The 25,343-nt window shown below is 34.3% G+C and overlaps 1 protein-coding gene and 1 long non-coding RNA gene across 2 annotated transcripts in view; one reads left to right on the top strand and one right to left on the bottom strand.

Moving 5' to 3' along the window:
- The window catches only part of LOC129952814 (uncharacterized), a 178,309-nt gene that overhangs the window by 18,498 nt on the left and 134,468 nt on the right, over nucleotides 1-25,343 (bottom strand). The window lies entirely within an intron of this gene.
- LOC129952816 (uncharacterized) lies at nucleotides 10,471-12,281 on the top strand. Its single transcript, XR_008782394.1, has 6 exons — nucleotides 10,471-10,683; nucleotides 10,737-10,852; nucleotides 10,913-11,216; nucleotides 11,278-11,609; nucleotides 11,723-11,942; nucleotides 12,009-12,281. It is a non-coding gene; the product is annotated as an uncharacterized LOC129952816 (long non-coding RNA).

Raw genomic sequence — 25,343 nt, 5'->3', positions numbered from 1 at the left:
CTTATTCTATTTTTAGCCCAAAGAGATGCCATCGCAGTTATTTTTGGTGAAGATTGCAATGAATTATGAAACTGTGCCGACAAAATAATAATTCATGTCTGGTAATACCTGATTTTCAGCAATTTATTGTGCTTGACAGAGACAGCAAAACAAAAAAGAAATAAAATCAAAAGCATTGTAAGCAATTAGGGTATGTACACATCACATTGTGTAGATATGCAGGTTCAAGCCAACGAACGCGTTCATTTTAACAACGAACACACCAAAAAAAAAAACACAAATTCGAAAATGCAATGTTTTCATTTTTATTTAAAAGTCACTTGTTTGTGGAATTGTTTTATTTTGATTTTATTTCTTTGTTTACTTATTTATTTTTATTTTGCCGGTCTCTTTTTGGTATTTTTTCGATTTAAAGTAATGGCTTCATGTAACCTGAGGTAGCCCCGTGTGTTTGGACTATGGACTTGATTTTGGACTTTTTTTTCCATAATTGGCAAAAGTGCTGATTTTTAAACTTGTTCACGAAGCAATAAAGTATAAAGTTTATATTTATAGACGGCTGTTAAGCAATTTATCAGATATTATTGTTTTGTTGGTGGAGAAATATGATATTTTGGTCTGAGTTCTTCGTATTAGGTTAAACCTTTCTATGGGCACTGAATTTTTAGTAGAAATCATACATTATGGAATTAAGAAAGAACTTGGATTTGTATGAAGTAAACTATTATATTTAGAAATGGGCCTCCTAGCAAAGAATATATTTCAGAAATTGACAGCTTTTTAACAAGCACCTAGGACCTAAGTTGACTCAGCATATTAATTCAGCCAATTTAAAATCTAAAGCTGAATGTGATTGATGAACTTTTCAACTCTCATTCAGTTTTATACTAACTTTGATAGCTGTCAAAAAGCTTTAAACCACTAATTAAGAGTACCAAATTTATTGAGTCCAGTCGTTATTTTAATAAACTGAAAAATATGCATACTCAGTTTACCCATTGAACACATAGCTTTCTGCTATTTGACAAGTATCTGTCAAAAATTCTTATTCAGGCAATTAAAAGGTAAATCATACAAATAATTTAGCAACCTCAATAGACAGACTTAATGTCTAAGCAGAAATAAGCCATTAAGCAACATTCAATTTTACATAGAATTTGACAAGCATCTGTCAAAATTTTCAACTTGTAATTGAAAGACAGGGCAAAGGTATGATATTAGAGCAAAATTAAGCTCTTGTTTATTTTTACTATTACTTTATTTTACATAAACTTTGACAGAATTTGAAGAATTAATTGAGATTATTCGTTTAAGTAAAAAAACATGGTAAAGTTCAAGCTAACTGGTGTTTAAATCTAAACTCGTCGAGTCTTATAGCAGTTTGACAAGCACCTGTCAAAATAGTAAGTACATTCAATTGATTCAAAGTTAAATTTGGTTTAAAAATATAATTACCTAACAATTCATTTACATGGATAAATTATTCATTTTTAAACTAATACACCAAATTGTAATTAATAATTCAAAAATCAAACAAAAATTTTAGTATATGATTATGTTTACAAAACAATATTTGAAATCTTTAACAAAAAACTATCCCACACACGACGAAAAGTTTTCTTTCGTAATAAACACTTTATTATAATTTGTACCTATGAAAATGAAACTGTCAAATTGTCACCACAAGTTGTGAATAATTTTAAACATAATTCTAACACATTAGCTATAAGTTGCACTATACGAGGTGTTATAAAGCTATGATTACATCTTTTTTTTTTCAAAACTTCATTCAAGATTTAACTTATGAATAAAAGATTTAACCAAAAATAAACCAAACAATCAAAAATTCACACATATAAAAACCAAACCTTTTCATCCTATATTTCTTTCTCCCATAAAATTGTAGGTGTTAAATCAAACAGATCTTTCACTTTTTGTTTCATTTCCCAATAACGTCATACATATTCTATACACTCACCCTGAATACACAAAGAAAGCAGGCCTAAAATTAAAGAAAAAAGAAGAAAATAAAAATCCATCTCAATCTCAATCCGCCACCAATGAACATTGTAAATATTTGTCATTTTGACAGCTCGCACGTATTATAGGAACTCGTATCGTATAATCTTATGCACTTGATACTTTCTTGGGTGCATGTGAACATGCAACAAAAGTTTCGTTAAGAAATCATCATCAACAACAAAAAAAGAAAAAAATATAAAAATATCTTTATATGAAAGAAAAGAAAGCTGACCAAATTAATTATGGTTAAAATCTGACAATTCAAGCGAGACACACTAAAATGCAGATTGCAAATGTCAGGCGCCCATATATATCTAAAGGGATACCAAAAATCTGGCGACAACTTGGTGAAAATGGTTGTTCTTATTGCTGTTGTTGTGTAGTTGAGTGGTGATGGTTAATATGTGGATGTGACATTTGCACTTGGCCCTTTCTTTGTGTATCACCCATCATTTAAGATGACAGCTCAGTTTCGGTTCGACAGAGGGATCGAAAGTAGAGGGCGTCTCGATCTCGATGCACGTTTAGAAAGTGAAATAAGTATATTTTAATATGTGTGTTGATTATTTGGCAATAATTCAACGAAAAATGAGAATTGACATAAAGAAACACAGAACAAGAAAAAAAAGATTATGATATATGCATTTTTACAAAAGAAAAGAAAGAGTCGAAAAAAGTCTTTACTGACGTCGTCGTCGGAGAGACAATAGCCATTGATCTGACTATGGCTGTCACCGTGACTGCTGGAACGACGACGAACTTAGACAACGACAACGACGAGAGTAATGATACATATACCTTCTATACATAAAATGCATATACGGAACCGAAACCGAACTTTATTTACTTCAAAATTTGTATACCTCGATTTCGGTCTAGTCTATATTTGAAAGCAGGAGTAGGTAATCAATATTATTATTGTAAGCCATTCAGTGGCGAGCTGTCAAATATTTTATAAAATTTGAAATTTGAAATCTCCTGAAAGGGCACGATTTTTTTCGTAAGCTAAAACGAATGAGAATATGATATAATAAATTCATGTGGTGGATATTTAAAGTATATTTTTATATCTGCGCTACTAAACAAAACCACACAATAAAATAAGAATGAAAGTAAAAGTGCAGCAGAAAATGATATTTTATAAACCATTAGCGATGCTGATGTAGGTGCCTAATGTTACGAAAACGTGACGCATTCTGGGATTATGTAATAAAATTTAAACGTCAAAAGGTTTTAAGAAAAATTATAAAGCAGTAGGTAAGGTAGTTTGGTAGTATCCATTTTAGTTTGGAAAATGAATGAACTTGTGGAATGTGTGAAGATTGGAAGAGAATATTTTGGAATGTGCTCGTGTAATCTTGATTTACAGAAGTGACACAAATGACATTTAGATCAATGTTTATTTGGCATTAGTTATGTCAAAATGTCAGTTGGTGATGACTCAACGAAGTTTTGATTGAAATTGGAAAGAATGTCGGTTTGATGTTTTGGTCAGACCGACTTGTATCGAAAATTAGTACCTCGGCTGGAAAGTAGAGGGACAGTTCGTTTTTTTATGTTAAGAAGCCACTAAAATACTGACAGTTAATCATGCTGTTCATTTTCTGTAATTTCGGACATCGTTTGTGTCTCTTTCAAACGTGCTCATCTTGCCTACATAACAATTGAATTCTTGGAAATATTCTTTCTATTTTAATGAATGACAATCTCTTTCCAGAATCTTGGAGGAAGAAAATTTGCCTGCTGTAAATATTGTACACATCAAGTATATGTCAAGTGTGCAACTTGTCAACCTTTTAAACGGTCCAACGTCACTTCTACGATGTGATGCTGTCTTGGATGATTGAAAACAATCTTCCGGCAAACTCTGAGAGTCTGAACATACAAATTTAAAATCAAACAAATCCCAAACGAATTTGCATATGTCTGGACAATACGGCTACAAAACAGAACTCTCTTTCGAGACAGATCGCTGCGTGTCTAGGTGTACCTTTAACTGTCCTGTCTCTCGTCGCATGTAAAACCTACAATTACTACCGGACTCTGATGGTCTGGACCGAGATTTGCATCCCACTTTCGTCATCAACCAAAAACAACCTTTCGGATACGGATAGCTACACATCACGCATAAATAAATAAAATTATATTCCACCATCATCCGTAATGACATGCTTGCCGCCTCTCTTTCTCGGCTCTGAACCTTGTCTGGAGCTGGTGCTGGTACTTGAGGCTGTGATGCTCGTGCTGGAGAGTGCAATAACCACTTCAACTGGACACCACGACGGAAACTGTCGAATGGAATGGACCTAGGACACCTTACACACCAGATTTGTTCGTCTTTGGACATTGTTGGACACATGCTTGGCTATGATAATTTTAGGGATGCACCCGACCAGCCTCCAGAGATTATATTATAATGTTAATATGCAACAGCCATCGTCATCGTATCGTCACAGCTTAAAGCGACAAAGCCCTTCTTGGTTCTTCCCCATATCAGAGCTAGAGGCTGTTCCAAGGAAAAATTCTATTAGGTTAGGTACCCCTCAACAACGTGATGGAACCAATTCGATTTGGTATGCAATTTCAGTCTTAGAATAGAATGTAGCCAAGCCTTAATATTCTTTCTTGGAGCGCAAAGTGCTTGTACATGAAAATCATTTGTCCGTACGCGACCGCGACGTGTAAAAGGTCGTAGGCTGGAACCATGCGTTGTTGTCGATGTCGCTTTTAACGTCGTAGTCGCATTGAGGACGACTTAACGTCGTCGTCGTCGAAGTAATCGTCCTCGTCGTCATCACATCACTTCGGTCGTGTTTAGAAACTGGAATGTATGGATTCAAGGCGTGTATATCTGAAGACAGCTCGAACCCGCATAGCCAATTGTTAATTGCATATGAATTATGTTTAGGAATTCCATCGAACGAATCTAAGTGGAAAATTAATACTGGCGCCTAGCCTGTAAGACATTACTCCAGTTGAGCGCACGCGTGCACCTTCTTATACGATATCTATACGTTACTTCACTTCGCACAAATAATATAATAAACCCTGAGACTTAGACTCTTTTTTTTTTGATCTTATTGTGCTTAGGTTAGCTTTATGAACGTCGTCGTATAGCCAAGTTGATGAGGGATTCGTTTTCGCATGCTGGCGGAAAATTCATCTGCAGACAGCAGACAAGTTGCTTTATTATTATTATGGACTATGGAGAGGTATCTGTATGTACAGCTTATGAGAGGAGTATATTATGTTGGAGCCTGAAGTCTGGGGGCCTTGCACCTCCTTCTTTGTCAAATGATTGGTTTGGAAATAGAAAAATTCCTTTCGAGGTTAGCGTCTATAATTAGCCTAAGGGAAATGTTCGTTTTTATTTTTGTTTTTCTATTTTCAGATGATGGCAAAAGAAATTATATTAAAGATGTGTGAGAAGGATACTTTTTATTTGGCGTGTTCTTCTTGATTGCTTACGATAGATACAATTCTGGAAGACCAAGGAAAATTTGTGTTGGGAAAACAAGATAGGATCAGAAGAGGTGAGGATAGCTAGAATAATTTGATTTCTTTAAAAGGTATTGAAAAGCAAAAGATTTATAAGGTATTGGCAATGAATTAGAATGTGCTACAAGGGGTAATACATATACCTATACCTAGTTCCTGATGCCTTTATGTTAATTCACAAGATGTTTGCCAGCTTGTCATGTGTCAAATTGTATCCATTTTTATGCCATTAACATTTTAAATATGTTATAAATTGTCATAAAACTTAGAATGTGCTACAAGGTTTTATTGGGTTCGTATACGCAATTTTGCATTTTAAAAATTAACAATTTTCATAATTACTTTCAATTTCTTGATGCAATAAATGTCAAAAAGTGTAATGGGGGGGGGGGCAACTACAGTTTTTATGCCAAATGACCTCACGTTTCGTTTGACAATCGTAAAGAAAAGAACGAAATGTTGTAATGAAGCTCTAGTTCAATTATCTGAACATTTGCTTTGTCTGACAGCTCAACAGTTGTAAAAAAATGTCAACAAACAAAATATTTGCTCTTTGGAGGGATGAAATAATATAAATGTCATTCAAAGCAACCTTGAAGCATGCCCACCGTAACCGAAGATGAAACGTTATTGTGATTTAGTCATTACTCTTTAAGGGATTTGTCAATTGCTCGCAAGAGGCAGTATCCGTTCTTAAGGTGGCACAGGCAAGGATCAAACCAATGACAGTCCTACGAGCTATAACCATCATTACACGGTTACTACTACGATACTTAATCAAAGATCTTAAAAGTTAGAGCAAAATGTCATTGATTGATAGACAAGCAAAATTAACATTTTGTATGAGAATTTGTATAGGCCTTTAGCTTAAAGTCTTTAAAAAAAACGAATCCAATCAAGTCACTATTTGAAAGCCATTTGAAAGACTTCATATTTCACCCAAACTGTCATTGATAATAATTGATCATTGACCTACCCTATTGAAAATGTATAAACATACATTTCAAGTCCGTTTATTTGCCTTAGGACCTTGTTTTGATGAGTCTTAAGACATTGTTTATTGTTTTACTTCAAAGAAACCACTTCAATCAAAAAATGTAGGTGGATATAGGCTTCCTGACGAGGAAGCAGCTTGACACTTCATCAAAATTCTCACCGTTATGCCATTGACATGTTCAATGGCTCCTTTGTCAATCATACATTGCATATGTCAAACTAAAGTAGGTTCGTTTACATTGACATTGGTAATTATAAAATTTTCTCACACATTTCGATGGTCAATTTCAGCTTGATGTTCACGATGAGAAAAGTGACATCTCTATGCAAGTATATTTTTCATTGTCACACTCTTCTGTCATTCATATCCATATTCATCTTCATCTCATCACCATCATTTATCTATGTACCTACCTCGTGAACAAATATTTATTCAAATTCATTCATTATTAACATTTTCATCCAAGCTCATGTGTTTATACCTTTAACTACTTTTCATCTTCATCTTCAGTCACGTTACCACCATTGACAGCGACAAAAAAGTTTGTCCTGTTTTTGTTTTGGTTTATGTTTTTCTGATTCTTCTTACTGCATAAGTGATGAGATTCACAATAACGCCTTAGAATAACACTTCTACTTGAGATTGAAAAGAAGAAAAGGATTTCCTTTTTGCCAAACAACAATCAGGTGTCATAGGACGACGTTCCAAACGGTGGATGATAGTCAAGTCAAGACCATCTGGTGACCAGACAGAGGCGACAACGACGTTACGACGAAGACTTTACGACTACAACGGGGCTGACGGAGGCCTTATGACAACGCGTCGCAGAAGAAGAAGCAGACAAATCTTGAATCCTTTGTCCCACTCACTGAGTACGCTATGAATACCAATCATGTGAAAGCCAAATAAACTCAAATGACAGCTAGCTACTCTTTGGCAGTGACGCGAGGACAGAATGATGTGTGAAGATTTGAATGTGAAGTGTAAGGGTTCTAGCCCTGGCAATGGTTATAGATACGGTTAAGAAAAGGAAGAGTTGAATCTCTTCAACGGATTCAAAGTGTTTTTCCTTTTTTGAAATTCTATTTTTGTTTACTTTTTCTAGTTTTCTTCTTTTTTGTTTGTTTACTGAAAGATCATGGTGCACATTGCACAAGAAATTAACCCCTGCACTGAAAAGTCAACTTGTCAAGATATTTTTAGAAGAGAAAAAAAGAAAGAAATAGGATACAAGCAAAAAGTCCTAAAATAAACACTTCTTTAACGTCTTCTTAGTTCCAGCTAAAATAGAGAATAGAGTTTCTGCAGGAAAACCTCATTATAGACATCGCTGCTGGGGCATGTTCATAGAACGCGATTTTCATTCACAATATTACACAATGCGCATTCACACTATAAGAAAGGCGCATTTCGTTGCCTACGTTCGTTGTTGTGGTTGTCAGATCAGATTAGCCAAAAACCTGGTGTTACATTGGTTTTAGTGCAATAAAAGTCTCAAAAGAATCTGTTTTTGTTATGTTGTTTTGTTTTATTTAATAGAAGTTCAAAGGCCGTTCCAGACGATGATGTTTTTTGTATTAGCAACTCATGTTTTTAACTTTTTTTTAGAATTAAAAATGCAAAGAGGTTTATAAATCAAACAAACCTTAACTAAATGCACTTGGCTCTGTTTGTTTTGACAACGCAGTCAAATAACACAAAATGGTGGAAACTTGAATTTCATCGGATGAATGCGTTCAGTGCAGTTCTGTTAAGTTTCGAGTACGTTCGATTTGCTAATAGATATTCTACAAGGTTTTCCAATACGAATTATGGATTTGATATTAAAACCCAAAAAGAGGCTGATAACTTCCCATCCCGTCTGTCGATTTGTCTTGCTTAAAAGTTTGTTGGTTTTCGTGTTAGTTTAAGAAAGTTGTCAATTGAACTATTCTTAAATTTTCTTAAATTATCACAACACAAAAATTTTTCATACAAAGAAAACAAATTTTTACCAATTTTTAGTAGGATTTCTTAAATTTTTACAAATTGGATGAATCAAATTAATTTAAGAAACTTCAAGAATCGAACATCAATTTTTACCAATTTGCGTACTATTTTTTGTAGATTTTACTTTTTTCTTTATAAAAAAACGGACTGTTGGATTTTTATAAAAAAAAAGTACTGAATATCGCAATCAATATTTTCTGTGAAATGAATTCTTAATTTTTGAAAAGCAATTTGAGTCGAAAATAAAGTTTTAGTATGCTTCATTTCAGGTTTTTATTTTTTATAAAAAAAACTGTCAATAAAATTTTTCTCAAAATTTGTCCGAATGTTGCAAACGATATTTCTTATAAGTGAAAATTAGTTGAGAGCCATAATCTCAAATTTTTGAAAAGATATTTGAGTCGAAAATCAATTTTTACCAACTTTTATAAATAATATAAAGTTTTTGAAAAGATAATTAAGTCGAAATTCAATTTTTACCAACTTTGAGTAATTTTTCTTAGGTTTTTTTTTTATAAAAAAACTGTCAATTCGATTTTTCTCAAAATCTAACCAGATGTTAAAAACGTTATTTTTCGTTGCACAAAATTATTTTGGAAATAAAACCATTTTGTTTTCGTAAAATTTTCGAGGTGTCACATTTTTTTCCCATTTTTTTTTTATTTATAAAAATACCGTTAATTGGATTTTTTTTACAAAAAATAAACTTGATTGATGTCACGTTACAATTATATTATATACAATATAATTCAAGTCCCAAGCGTTTTTGGTTCATGAGATATTTAGGTTTAACCAAATTTTTCACCTTCTTTTTAAACTGCTATAGTTAAAAAACCACCCATGCAATTTTCTTGAGAACCCTTAATGCATCTTTCTGCCTTATTATCTGTATAGCAAAATTTATTTGAAGTCGATATCTCTTCTGGCTCTTGAGCTTGGACGTCACAAAAGTACGTACACACGCACGCAGATACATCTTTATAAAAATCTTTTATTTCTACTCGAGGGACATTGAAACGTCGAGAAATGTCAAAATTTTTAATTGGATAAATCGGACCCATTACAATAACTTCCTATGGGGTCGCATTCGGCTGTCACTTTTTGACATTTGTGAGTTTACTTTGTCATTTTCTCATATAGAAACATGATTAAGATCAAAAGCTCAAAATAAAATGGAAATACTAATTGTAATCAAGCAAGAACCCAATTTATTTTTGGAAGCAACTGAGGGTGAAGATTCTGATGCTTGTGTTCAGCATTCAACTCGGCCTGCTAAGTTTCTTTATTCTGATTTTATAGAGCACATTTCAAAACACTATAAGAATCAAAAAAGGAACACAAATTTGAAGTTTGGAATGTTCGGAGGTAAAAAAGAAGCACATATTGTTGTGTGACAGTTCAGGTTCTGCGCTGAATTAAAAAAAAACTGTCAAAATTAAGCGGACTGATAGATCGCTCGGCGATTTTATTTTTATTTTCTACGAAACGTTCTTTTTTCAAATTTTAATTCTACCAAACGTTCTTCTTTCAAAATTTAAATCAGATTTTAGCTGACGTTTTGAGAAAAACAAGTGAACTGAACTTTAGCTCGGACTGAACTGTTTCATTTCAATTTTACTATTTTTGTGTTGAATTTTGAAGTTTTCAAATGTTTAAGCATTTACTTTTTTATTTTTAGTAATGACGTTGTCTTTATGTACTTGTCAATTATCAAAAGGTGAAAAACTACGTCATTACTAAAAATGAAAAATTGAACGCATAGACATTTGAAATCTTCAAAATTCACCACAAAAAATAGTGACATTTTGAGTTACAGTTCAACCCGAGCTAAAATTCAGAAACCCCTTTATTAGAAAACCCTTAACTTAATGAAAAATTGAAAGTATTTTACGTAAATGATGCCAAATAAATACTTTTTGAAAGTAATTGTACAAAATTTACAAAGCGTTGAAAATACACAGTACACATATAGCAGGTAATATATTGCGCAGGTTGTCAAAATCTGATCTGTCACTTTGGCAGCTCAAATTAAAAATGGCGGAAATGAGAGACATGAATCTGTTGTGCTGTGAAATAAATCAACTAAAATGTATGGGAAAAGAATTTGTTTTGTTTTATTTTTATAAAATTCAAGCAACCCGAAAACAAAATCACAAAATAAAAGAAACAATTTAAACGTAAGTATTAATAGAATATTTTTTCTTACTTTGTATGTTATATTTTCGTATAGAAAAGCAATAGATTCGAGTTAAAGGATATGCCTATAGGCAGCTTGTGAATAAGCCAGGAAGACAAGAATTTCAACACAGATGGACTACCAAATTTCACGAAATTCTTATTTTGAAGGTAAATAAAATGAATTCGATTTAAAAATACAATAATAAAACGATTTTGTTAACATTCAAGATTAGCAATAATCAATCTATACATTAAAATAATCGGACATGCTTTGGAGAACCCAAAACTTCCAGAATTACTGCACAAAGAGGGCCTAGTGTTTCTTGGGCCACCTGAGAGAGCTGTGTGGGCTCTTGGTGACGAAGTTGTATCGTCAATTGTTGCACAGACTGCGGCATTCCAACTCTTCCGTGGTCGGGTTCTGAGCTAAAAGCCCAATACCCTGGAAACAAAATTAAAATTTCTACTGATCTGTTCAATCGTGGCTGTGTGAATAATTTTGAACAGGGAATAGCTGGTGTTGCGAAAATTGGTAAGTTGTGAACGACCGATCATGAATTCATTTTTAAAATTCGTGTAATTTCCTCTTTCAGACTTTCCTGTCATGATTAAAGCATCTGAAAGTGGTTGAGGCAAAGGTATTCGGTGGGCAGACACCGCTGAAGAATTTCCCGCCTTGTTCCGTCAAGTTCAGGCTGAAGTTCCTGGTTTGCTAATTTTTGTTATGAAGTTGGCGCGTGTTGCTAGACATATCCAGGTTCAATTATAAGCTGATCAATATGACAATGCCATTAGTTTGTTCGGTCGTGATTGTTCTATACAGCGACGCCACCAAAAGATTATAGAAGAAGCACCCACAATCGTTTAGCAAAAATGGTGGGCTATGTGAATGCAAGAACTGTGGAATACCTGTATGATACTTCGGGTAAATACTTTTTTCTAGAACTGAATCCAAGGTTTCAAGTAGAGCATCCTTGTTTTGAAATGGTTATATTATTCTAAAAGTTAGATTGTTTACAAAAATTGTTTTTTTTTTAGATCGGTATGGGTGTTCCGTTCTATCGCCTGAAAGACATTCGCCTGCTGTATGAAGAATCTCCTTGGGGAACATCGATTATTGACTTTGACAATCCTGCGAATAAACCTGTTCCTTTGGGACACGTTATTTCAGCTCGTATTACTTCAGGGCTATTTCAGTGTTGCTGCATTAGGTGGCTTGCATGAATTCAACAAGGGACAAGCATATGATGAGATCGAAGTAAGTTATTTCAAAAATATCCTTTAAAATAAGTCGAAATAATGTATTTTCAATTAAAAAAAATAGGTGATGAAAATGGCAAATACACTGACTGACATCAGCTGAAGCGGGTACTGCAACGTTCATCCGCCGTCCAGGAGCTGTGCTTGATGCCACTAGACCATTTGGAGCTCGACAAGTGTGTTGGACCAAGATAAACAAATTCGACGCATCGATTTTTTACTATGTGCATATATCTTTTTGTGATAAATTTGTATTTGGATGACAGTGACGAAAATTACTTATTGCCACGTTATACTTACAAACACCTATAAGCCACAATTCTCAATAAAAAAACAATCGAAATATTTTTGATCAAATTATTTTATTGTTTTATTAATTTTTCTTTTTCTTTGTCTTGCAAAGTCTTCGATCTGTTTATTTAGGTATTTTATTCTAAAATACATACGAGAGCGAAAGAATATCTGTTTTATTTTTTTTTCACAGTCTATGTTGCTTGTTTTACTGATGAGATTCTCTATATAATTAGAGCAAAACACTATTTCTTCTCCGTTGGTAGTGTTGAAAATGTCTTCCATTTGCTGCATAACAAACATCATTTTATCATTGGGCTTGTGTAAAAACCCTTCACTCAATTGGTTGGTCCAAGTAAATGAAGTGTCCCGTTGAGTGTTAACCACAGAATGTTCAACTATTAACGCAGGGTCCTTTACTCGTTTGCATATGTAGCCCGCTAAATGCTCCAGGCCATCATACTGCAAGGACTCCAACTCTTCAGGACCAGGATCAGCACTTACTTGCTGATCTAATGATCCGAATAGATCAGTGCTCAGGCTTTCGGCTATTTCCATATCTGGAGTGTCATCAACCATAGTATTTCCTGCAAGAAAGTTTATTATAATACAAATATTATATTTAAATAGACTTTCCTTACCATTCGTCGATAGGCTGCCCTCATTTCGTCCAAGAATGTATGACCGAAGTCGGTACATGAACTCCAAACGATCTGGATGATCATGTAAGCCCCCCTTGGAACGAATTACTCCGAAAAAGTTTTCCAAAACGTCTTGGTTGAGCCTGTATGTCAACAAATATTTAAATTCAGGTCTGGATCTTAGGTCGGCATGAAGTTGCTTCAAGGAGTTGTTGGTCATCAAAATACCTATCCAAAAATAGTATTGAGTATAAGAAATACACAAGAATGTCAAAAATGCAACAAGTACCTTTTTGAAACGGCATCATTTTGGACTTTCCTTTAACCCGCATATTCAAAATTGTTTCAGACATTTTGTCAATAATGTCGAATTGTAATGATTCCGAAAGACCGAATCCCTGAACTCGTTCCCGGCTGTCTTTGAACGGTGATCTTACATTTAAGCAGTCAAACCAATCGTTTACCTAAGACGCATTTAATTTAAATTTTGTAAAAAAAAAATTAAAAAGGATTATTAAAGACAAACCTGCTTAAAAAATTCTGAGCACTTCAGCCAATTTTCGGATTGTAGCACTCCCAAACTGCCAGCGCGGATCAATGCTTGCGAGATGGTATGCGAAAAAAGTTTTGCAGCTAATTTCACCTTTTGACGTTCTGCACCTCTTACATTCAAATTTGACGCCGAGATTTTGTACGCCACAGAGAGATCAGACTTATCGTTTGTTTGCGATACAAGCTCCTCTATGATGCCCTTATGAATCAGCCTATCATCTATAACAAAACCATCGCTGTCGACAAAATTGTTTCGTATCAATTTCAGCAGATGTGGTACATCGGCGAAAACATAAATCTTCTTAGTTGCGTCAGCTGGATTAGGAAAGGAAGATTGCTGAACTGAGATGTTAAGCTCTTTTAACAATCCTTGGTTTGTTCCTCCGAGATCACAAACCATTGCCACAACATCGAATCCACAGCTTTGAACGGCGTTGATAATGCTGAACAGTAAGGATTCAGTCATTTTCCTGTCAAAATCGTAATATATTGGCTGCTTCCAATTTCCGAATAAACCACGTATCATCGCAACTTGGACATATTTTGCTGCCTTTAAGGTTTCGTCCTTTTTTTTGTCGTAGCATATTTTTTCTTTCACTTTCATTTCATCGAAAGACAGAACGCAAATTTTGTCGAAAGGCTCCATTTCAACTTTTTTGATGATCTTCAGAACGCAGTTAATTATACCGGGGTACAATTCTATTTTGGCACACCATTTTTTTAAGGTTATGACTGCTGGGAATGGAAAGCCTTTTTTCAGTAGCAGTCGGTATGATCGGGGACCTGCAGCATGTACTGTTATAGCATTGGAAATGTCTTCTTCCGACCACCTCATTCTTTTTGATGGGCGTTCCATTTTTTTCAGTTGGCCTTTCGTGAATATCCTTCCCATTGTATTCATAAGCTGTCCCTTCTTCCAATTTTTCCTTTTCAGCCTAGAAGTTTCTCTTCTTTTTAATAACATAAGAAAAAAGAACCAGCTCATGACAAAATACATTTTTAAATTAATAATATTACTTACTGAGTGTCTGTGTAGGTAGTATCAGTCTGTGTACCATATTGGGAAGAAGAAACCCCTGTTTGTGTACCACGATTTACACACAAAGTTTCGGTTTGTGTTCCTGTTGTAACCAATGTGGAACTGCCAAAAAAAGGTGTTACTATTCCTTCTTCATTTTCCAAATCATGACTGGCAATGACAACCGAAGATGTTTCCGGGCCTGCTTCGATAAAACCATAGCCAATCGTTGGAGTTAGATGAGTTGCGTCCAGATTTGAAGCAGATGAACTATTTGCAACAACATTTTCCTCAGTATTAAAATTTATTTCCTTAAGAGTTTGATTTTCAGTTCTGCAATAATTGAGAATAATTTTTTTATATTTTGTTGGTAAATAGATATTTTAAAATATCTTATTTGCTTTGTAAAACTTGCCTGGCTTTTTGTATCATCCTGATTTCACGCAAAGTAGGTTCTTTCTCATTCTCAAAAGGCAAACAAAGCGAAGGAATCACATTTGTTTTCAAGCGAATAGGCTGTGAAAAGCCATGCTCTTCCAAAATCTCGTTCTTTGGAACAAAATCAATTTCTTGAAAATGTTTGCTGCAAATCCGAGAATTTTTAGGCTTGAACTTGTCACTTCTGCGGCATAAAAACACCCACTGTTTACACAAATTTCCATTTTTAGGAAAATTAAAAAAACTTATTTTATTCTCTGAATTTTTCTTGTTGTTGTTCGAGTTACAACCAAAAACTGCACACCTCATATTTATAAATTGTTTTTATTTTACTTTTTTAATTAAATAAGTTAGAATTTATATTAATTCACACCGCAACTTTAAATAAACTCCCGAATTGTACGCACTTCTCACATGAAAACAAGAAAAGTGTCTCCAGCGGCCGCCATTTTACTTTATTTTGACAGATGCGCAGAAGTGAGCAAAAATTAAAACCTTAAAGATATTACCTTTAATATGTGTACTGTGTTGAAAATAGACACGGCATAATATTCAATTTGAAAAACTTGGTTTTATTTGAGAAATTATTATTTTTGGCGTAGATAGTTTTTTTTTTTTTTGATTCATTTAAGCAGCAAAACGGATTCCCAAGAATCTCAACCACGGGACCATGTGTTGGCAAAATTTAAATTGCATATGAATAGATGACATTTTAGCTTCAAAATGGTCGGGACATATTTTTGATTTGGAATTTTGTTTTTGTTTTTTATCAAAAATCCAGGAAGAGGTTTTGTAAAATTAATCAAAAACAAAACTGTCAAATGGATTCACAGCGATTGGAAAACGGGAGAGGATGAAATAATAATACGTATATTATTTTTAAAGGTAGTGATTAGAGCTTTAATATGCATAAGTGACAAATTTTGTATTTTATAATTATGTTTACCAAATAGCCTAGAACTTACATTTTATTAGCAATAGCATATTTTTAAAAGGTCTTTTTGCAACAAATATTCTTTCAACTTACTTAAATTTATGTGACTCAACTCCTGCTTTCAAGACCTCCCTTAATTGATTAATTTTCGAAACCATATTTCTCAGACTATTTTCATATCATGATCCCATAAATGCAGAAATTCGCAAGAAGATGAAGATAATGGCTGTGAAAGAACGATTGAGAGATAGTTATGTTTTGTTTAGGGCCCGATCCGAGTATACTGAAGTCCCCGAAAACAAAAAAGAAACTCTTGAGACTTATAGACTTATAAAAGATAGACTCTTCGACTAAAAGTATTTATATGATTCAAGCATAAGTGATGCGGTACGTGTGTGTCTTTCGATGAAGTACGAGTCTATATGCACTTTTTGAATTGGGGTTTTATGATAAATTTATTATAGAAGCAGAATTTAGCTTTGATACTTTGATGATGATGGCATGGCGGTGTACCTTTTGTTTCTCGTATGATTTTCTTTATTTTCTAATTTTTGCATTTAACTAAAGTCGCTATAAAGAATTTGTGCGGTTAGATTTTTGCGTTAGGGTATAGGACAGACACAAAGTACAGAGAGAAAGAAAGATGCTTTATGTGTTCCCCTTTTCTTTTTCTATGCCATCAACATCAAGTCCATCGCCATTTTTTCCGTCACCGTCGTTGTTGCTTCGTTGACGTTGTTGCAGTCGCGGTCGTGTTCAATGAGAATGTTTTAAAGGGAACTCTCTGTAATGGATTCACTATATAGGAACAGACATACCTTAAATAAAAACCGACTTTCTGTGGATGAAAGAGTATTTTATAGGTTTTTTTTTATGGCAAAGCACATCAAAGGGATAAAACTTTATAGGTATACAAATGATAATAAATGATTGGAAGAGGTGAAATTAGCATGGATAGGATATAATATAAAATAAAATTGAAGACATTGAACTGAATGTGGTTTTTATGTTTGGTATGTAGGTCATTTTAATAAAAATAAAAAAGTATTTCTACCTATTCAATTTGATAAATGTGAATGCGGAAGTTTCTGCTAATTTATGAGCTATGACCGTTCATTGATCCCAGAATGCAGTTTTGAAGAATACGAAGAAATATATCCTACAGGAAAAGTTGGAGTAAAGAGTATTCCCAGTAGATATGGTTCCTTAAATACTACAGGGTGACTTTTGGCAGATTTATGTTTTTAAATACGATTTTTTCAAAAAGTAATAAAGTAATAAACGGTATGTGGGGGAGGGAGGTGGAGGGAATGGTGTCATTGGAATAAGTGATCGTGCAAAATTTTTGAGTCAATATGTCAAACTGGTCAAGTGAGCATCGCGCTTTCTCCATCGAGGCATTTTCCAAGAGAAGCGATTTGTACGTACTGCGCGTCGATAGTTTTGTTCACACTTCCAACTTCCGCGCAATTCCTTCGGCGATGAACACTCCACGGCCAGAGCCCAATCGATCTTCACGCACTGCCGAAAACATTGAGGTGGTTAAAGAGAGTTAACGTAAAAATCCACGACTTTCGATACGGAAAAGGACAGCCTTACTGGAACTTACAAGAGCGATTATTCATACAATTTTAAAAAAGGATACCATCCATTCAAAATTAAAATCATTCAAGAACTCAAAGAAAGTCATTTTGTTTCACTCAAAAACGTTTGTGAGACGGTGTTGAAGCCTTTTCAACCTGTTAATCCAATTTTTTGGAGCGACCAAGCTCGTTTTCATTTAAACGGGCACGTTAGTGTACAAAATTACTGTTACTGGCCTCCAAGAATCCATAACCCTCGGCTGAAACACCAAAAGCTATTGCATTGCCGAAGGGTAACTGGTTCATCTTATCAACGGAAGGAAAACTGGGCCATTCCTATTTTCGAGATTGATCGGGGCCAGACGACTAATGTCAATCGTGACAATTACCGACGCCTGATAACGAATTTCTTTTTACCGAACCTGAAAGCTCATCCATCTGGCGACCGCATACACCACGTTCCCCGGTCTTAACTCCAATGGATTTTTTTTATGGGGCAATATGTCATATATTAACTTGTGTATTCCTTACAAACTCAATGTTAGAAATCGTGAAATTTGTTTGTCTTAAAAAGGTTTTTACATTTAACACTGTCGATTTTAGACCTGCGACTTAGTAAAGGCCCAAAAGAAAAACTCTAAAGTAGTGAAATCATCCCACCTTGGAGGACAATTCACGGCTTTTCGACGCAAGGTAACTTTACCCTGAAACCGTATTCATATTGATTTTGTCTTGAGCTGTGTGGCACGTAGCGCCATCCTGCTGAAACTTTATGTCTCCGGTGTCTCCATTCTATGCAATTCAGGCCACAATTAGTTGGTGATCATCGACAGCGATTACCATTGACGAAATATTGATGTCATTTCAAACCCTGGGATTTTACTTATTTACGTACCCATTGATCCACAAGATAATTTTTTGACCAAAATGTGTATCAACTTCCAATTTTCCTGGATTTGGTTTCATAGAATAGAAATAGGGCCTAGTGACTTACAACTCTCAACCATTCCTATGTTCGAGTACTGTTGTCAGGTATGGAGGAGACCTACAGTTTTAATTTAAAAAGCATCTTTTCATGACAAGAATTACTCTTGATAGATGATTTGTCAATTCCTCGCAAAAGGCAGTACTCGTAAAAAAATCTTTAGATGGCACAGGTGGGGATCAAACCCAAGACCTCTAGCATTACAGTGGAACGCACTTACCATCATGACAGATTCAGATTCTGCTGCGCACTTTTACAAACAGCGGTGATATTTTTGGTATATCTTGCGTTCCGTTGACGTAAGTGCGCTGGCTGATTGTTCACTGTTTTGATGGACTAGAATTTGGCGTTGAATAGCCGACTTAGAAGATCGACCTTATACCTCATAAAAAGGTCGCAAGGAGAACGCCCATTTTAATAATTTGACATGATGATTTTGAATTTGACAGAAAATAAAAGAAACAACATGGCAGCTACGAGCTGTCAAAATCAATCCGTCCCTATTGGAAAACCTTTTATCATAAAACTTTTTCAGTATTTTAATTCAGAATGATTTTCTAGTTGCTAAAATTTCCCGTAAATTATTAATAACAATAAGGCTACGTTCAGACGACCATATTTTTCTCGTATACCGTATACGGGATTTTATTGAATAGAGGAGTGGAAGCAAGTGTTATATTTGTGCGTTCACACGAAGCCCATCCGCGAAAATCCCGTATTCGTGAAATATTTGTTTCCGTATACCGTACGAACTTGTCACTACGATTCGATAAATCTCGAATGTATTTTTATCGTATACATGTTTAGTAGCGCTTATCTTTATATTGTGTCGTTCATCATTCGATAAAACCGCATACGTGAAAAAATCGAATAGAATAGTCGCCGTCTGAACGTAGCCTAATTGCTCAGGAGTCAGTGGGAGAAAATTTGACTTCCGCTTATTTTAATGACAAAAAAATAAAATTCCTCAAAGTTCTACTAGCAACAATTCCAGTATAAACTTATTCACCATCATCTTAATCAAAAACTTGGTTTAAACTCAAGTTCAGTTCAGCTAAATTGAATTAGACATGAGAAAGAAAAAAAAATAAAACCTTTTAAGACATCATTTATCACAATATAGTAAATTTATTATTAATGCAAATTTTTCACATTTTTGCATATTCATAAATTCAATTAATTCTTTTTCCCTTACATCCAATTTATAAAAGTTTTACTCTTTTACCAAGAGCTTCATTCATTTTGAAGTCTTTTTTGTTTTAGTAACTTTTGCATGATTTCCTTTCACTATTATGCAAATGAATACAAATTTCAAGCTCAGTGGTCAGTTTTTAGTTTGCAGTTACAACTGGAAGCATTCCTAAATGAATGTGGTCCAGAAAATTTTTAGAGTGCATTGTCTTGTATATAAATCAATGCAGCTTTTGAAACAAAAAAGAATTTCAAAAATTTGCATATTTCCTCTTGAATTGAATTGTTTAATTTATTTCTTTTATTTCCTTCGTTTGATTGAAACCATTTTAATTAAGAAAGTGGTGTTGTTACAAATTTTCAAGTAATTGAAAGTTGTTCCCAATTAAAATTTCTTGAAAAAGTACTACACGAAAGTATAAGTTTACTATTCCTTCAAAATTAAAATAACGAAACATTTGTTTCCCCTAAATTTATTACAGAGTTAGCTTTGCATTCAATTATTCAAATGCTTTTTGAAGTAATGGTTGCATTTTCCATGCAACATAAGTTTCAAGAGTAGAAATTATAAAAACGCTATATTTCTAACAAAAACAAAATTTGTCTTTTACGAAAATGAACACGAAAAAATGTCAAGTTTAACCCGTTAGCAAATATTGCCTCAATATATCAACATCTTTTTCCTCATTCTTCGCAAACGTCAAAAGAAAAATCTCCTCGTCTAAATCCAGTTTGACAGTAATTTCTTCTGAACTAAACTTAATAGTTTCTTGATTTTTGTTCTCCTTTTTCGATTCTGTGTTGATAAAATTCTTTAAGTTTCAATTAAATTGTTTTGCATCCCTTTTATGGCACACAAGGTGAAAATATTCTCGCAAAATAATTAAAAAAAATTACACTCTCAATTACACCATACCGCAATTTTTAATTGACGTTCATCAAACGTGCTTCAATGTAAACTCCGCATAAAACCAATACCGCACGCATTGCTATTTTTCGAACATATACAATGATTCCTCTTATTTGCCACTTTTTGCCGCACTAGTTGTTGGGCTGGAGACACAAGACAGCATAATTCACTTTTGCCGACATTCCAAGTTTATAAGAAAAACAAAAAGAGCAGAACTGTGCGTTCCGGGACACCAAATGTCAAAATAGCTCAACTCAAAATTAATTGACAACAATCACTGCAAATTAAGTTGAGTTCACGAAGAGTGGTGAATAAGGAGAAGTTGACTGTTGACAGTATGTGGTGCAGAATTTTTTTGAAGGACACACATGTTCTTTTTGTGTGCGGGTTGCGGAAAAAAGCAGATGAACAAATTGACAACTTCAGTGGAGTCAATCAATTGCAATCATGATCAAGAATCATGACAGCTCAAAATGGTCTCTTCTTTTAGTCTAGAATGTCAATATTGTCATCAAAGTCTTTTTCATCCCACAAAAGCACAACCAAACAATCACAAAAAATTAACCTCTTTGTCAGCAGTGCGATCAGTGCATCAATATAAGATGTCTGACAGATGGATGACAGACTTATTAAGTTCACTTAATTTGACAGCCTATTGTGATGGCAACGACGATGACGACCAAGATGACACAAAAAACTACCACAACGCCGCGCTGGGTTCTAAATTGAAAAAATACTAGGGTAGGTACCTACTGAAATTAATCATCATTTTTATCATGGAATGAAGTTTGTTCGTTTTAAGTGATCGACAAAAGAAAGTCTGGAGACAAACTGTACAGTTAATATAAATTAGGTCAATTGTATCAAAATAGGAAGAGGGGTCATAAAAGTGTGATAATATTGGTTCTTGTAATAAACTTGACAGTTCTTAATGTCAAATGAATAAATGTGTATATGAATCTTAAATCAAAAGTTAACTACTTTGGATTTCGTGTGATAGATAGGTTTACGATGATTCACAGTTTTGTTGGGCGCCAGTTTTGTAGCCGTTATAGAAGCTTGGATTCACTTGACATGAATATCAAATCATGAAGAGTTATGATATGGTATGCACTTCTCTACACTCTATCTTCAACTTTACTCCACAACACGTTTTGCTACGAGTATATAGCTACCGCTGGCGGCCGTTCGATGTCGCGTCGTTGGCAGCAGCATCGCGGGAATAAAAACAGCAATCTTCAAATCAAAAATTCTAGTCACGAAGTTGAAGTTCTTGAAACTCTTCACATTGTTTATGCAAATCTTATGAAGTAACCAAACCATTAGCTGGCCATACACAGTACATTTATTGAAGTAGAAGTCACTAACCGATTTTCTTAGATCTTCATATATAAGACTTTTGAAGCTCATTTTAAATCCAAAAAGCTGTATTTTAAACATGGCAATTAATTTCATCAAAATGGTCACATGCAAGTACATCGGATACCCTCCGGCTTTGGCACCACCTGATGCATTTTATTTTTGTCAGAAATAACAAAAATAATATTCACACTTTGTGAGCGACGAGTGAACGCGAGTGCATGTGCGGCCAAGCCTATTCTATGTCATTATCGTGACACCTTTGGCATTAAATGTCAGTGAATGACGCGACGCGACGACGACGACGGCAAAGTGGCGACGGAATATCAGTGCCGCTGCCTGCTTTAAAAGATGAGCACAGAATTGATAGAAGGTACTTATACGAGTATAATCGATTAATCAGTTACCTAGTTTTGATTTGTAAGAAAATGTGTACTGTCAAAAGAACACCGAGAGCAAATAAAAGATTGATTTTTTTTTAGTTGGTGTGGAATGCGTTGGTTAAAGTGGGTGCAGCAGCAGTTTGGCCATACACGATATACACTTTACACCCTCGCAGAATATCTTCTAGATAGCTTTTGTATATATGGAAGTCATTGAAACTTCAAAATGAAACATTAATAATTATGACTGATTGACAGACATGTATTTTTTATTAATGGCTTGTGGTTGTCATTTTTAATAATGTAAGACAATTGCTCAAAAAATAAACAAATATTTTGGACTTATGATTTGCTGCCTTGAAGTGGTTGCGAACTTTAATTCTTTTGAATTTTATGTTTTGGATAAACTTTGTGTGGGTTCTTTTGAGATTCTCAGAGCAATCTCTTAAATATATTAGAATTCTTGAGAGTTTCAACACTGCAAGGTCAAATAAATTGAAATACAAAAACAGAGGAAATATTTTCGTGAAGAAGCTTAAAATAAGAATATGTACGTTTCTGAAAACATGTTACCAATTTTTGCAATAGTGATACGTCAAAAGATGACAGCTCTAAAAGTGACAGCTGTCCTTATAAAACCAAACTAAATGTGTCAAAATGTCTATTTCAGTGGCAAATTCATTTGACTTGACTTAATCTCAAGATCAGCCAAAGATTTAGCCCCAGAAAGAAGTTTTTGAAGTTGAAAACAAATCGGCATCCAACCTCCATCATCAGTCAGTTTAACAAAACCAAAGGGAACTCATTAATTAGTATTTGGTTTTGTGTATCTTGTTTTCATTGATGAAAAACCCGTTCCCACGTCTCATTAAAAAACTAAATTATCTTTACCGACATTTAAAACGACCCAATTAGTTGCTAAACACGAGACGAAAACAACAACACCACTAAAACAACCCCATCATGTTTTCAACAGCACGTATTTTAACTGCCCTCGATAAATGAGAGCACATCATCGGCACCTTCCTTTTTTTTGTTCATGAGCTTCATGAGCGGAGCGAACTACCTTACCTTCCTCCATTATATTTCTATATACACAACACGTAACAAATTTGAGACCGTTTGTGAAGCGTGGAAATTGAATTGACGTCGTTCGTCGCGTCGTCGTCGTCGCTGCTCTGCCACACGGATGCTGTGTGTCAGCAGCTCCGCTATCAACTTCTCACAGCTCAGTAAAGCACCTTCTTATTATTGCGAAACACCGCCATATTCCACTTATATCTATATATAGTGGAACTGGAGCGACAACGACGAAAAGCGAGGCTCCAGGCCTTCCATAGCGTCGTCCGTCTTCAATCTTCATAGCCATCGTCATCGTCGTCATGCATATACATATACTCGTAGTCGCCAACGCCACATTGCATCCGCCAAAAGTCGCACAAAAAGTTAATTAGCATTAAAAAGTGAGTTGTTAATGGACCTATTTTGTGCCCCAAGACAGTATATGCAAAGTATTCAGGGGGAGTATTATAGGTAAGGTAGGTACTTTTCATATATCAGCTTAAGGGAGCACACAACACATAAGCCACTGGGCATAAAAGACTATAGACACAGCAGCTCAGCACAGCAAATATCACACATTCGACACCTTTGGAAAAACTTTAAGAAGATATGCAGAAAGAAAAAGTGTATCGGGAGCCCTTTTTCTGCCCATGGGGTTATAAGGGACAGATATTGGAATAACCATTGTAAATAGGGACAACGTGCTTTAATCAAAACCGATTTTCGAAATTGGCAGATATTTAAAAAAGTTTGAACAAAAATTTCTAAAATAAATTTTTGAGTTTACTCATTTTTGGAGTGACGGAATATAAAGATAAATGTCAAAATTGAAGATGTCACTGTCAGACTTAGATATTTTGTTGGATGTGAAAAGTGACAGCTAAACACAGACTTTATTTGCATAACGTACAAGTGGATTACATAAGCACTGCTAAGGTTGTCAAAATTTGACAGTGACAGCCATGAAAATGTGTTGCATGTGTCAGAATGAAAAAGACATAGTTTTAGTGAACTTAAATGAACAAAATCCACCAAAAAGTTTGACAGATGCCCAAATAAGAAAAAAAAGTACCTGAAGTGTTCTTTAATATGTTAAAAACGCTTATATTGACATTTTTAGTTATGAATCTCAGATTTAAGACATTATGAGAAGGTTTCTCACTTCTCCGTTGCATAAGTGGCTACTTCTCAAAAGAGCGAGATCTGATTTTTTTTCAAATGAGTTTTAATTTTTGCTTAAGTTTGACAGCTGCTCAACATGACATGAAACTTTGAAGTTTTTCGTGATGAATCTCAGATTTAAGAAAGAAGTTGCATACATTCTTGTTGGTAATAGTCCGCCATTTTCTTTCAAGCCTAAGAAATGCCAAAAATCAGGTGTTCATTTGACATGTACAAAACCCTTATTTTGACATAAATAATTAACAAAAATATGAATGTTGAATAAAGTAGGAAAATCCTTGTTTGAAGGGCGTTATGTCAACGTTATTTTTGGCATTTCCGAAATTTAAAAAGTTCTGAGGTTGACATTTCAAAAAAGGAGAAGAAATTTTAAAGTTTTTTGTGATGAATCTCAAATTTGAAAAATAGTTTTGTAAATTCTTGTTTGCATAAGACCGCCATCTTCTTTAAAGTCTGACAGATGCCAAAATAAAAGAAAATACCTTACACGTCCCATGACATTTTGACACTTTATTTTATGAATCTCAAATTTAATAAAAAATGTTAAATGAAATAGGTAGTTCATAAGTAAAATTACCAACGTCGATTTTGACATTTCTAAAGAAGACATTGCGACTAAGTTAAGGATTTTTTTCGTCTTCTTTATTAAATTGGTTAAGTCTAGTCTTGTTAAGCAATCCCAAGCGAAAAGTCTTAAATGGATGCACAAATTAGTTCTCAAAAACTGTTGAAGGAGTTTGCACTACTAAACCCGCGAGTCGTTTTTGACATTTCAAAAACGGTAGAAACTTTGTCATTTTTCCGCCAGATGACAGATGCCCAACATTTTTTGACATTTCAAAAACTGTAGAAACTTTGACTTTTTCTGTC

The sequence above is a fragment of the Eupeodes corollae genome, chromosome 3 (genome assembly GCF_945859685.1).
Source record: "Eupeodes corollae chromosome 3, idEupCoro1.1, whole genome shotgun sequence".
Taxonomy (NCBI): domain Eukaryota; kingdom Metazoa; phylum Arthropoda; class Insecta; order Diptera; family Syrphidae; genus Eupeodes; species Eupeodes corollae.
This window is presented reverse-complemented; position numbering and strand designations above follow the sequence as displayed.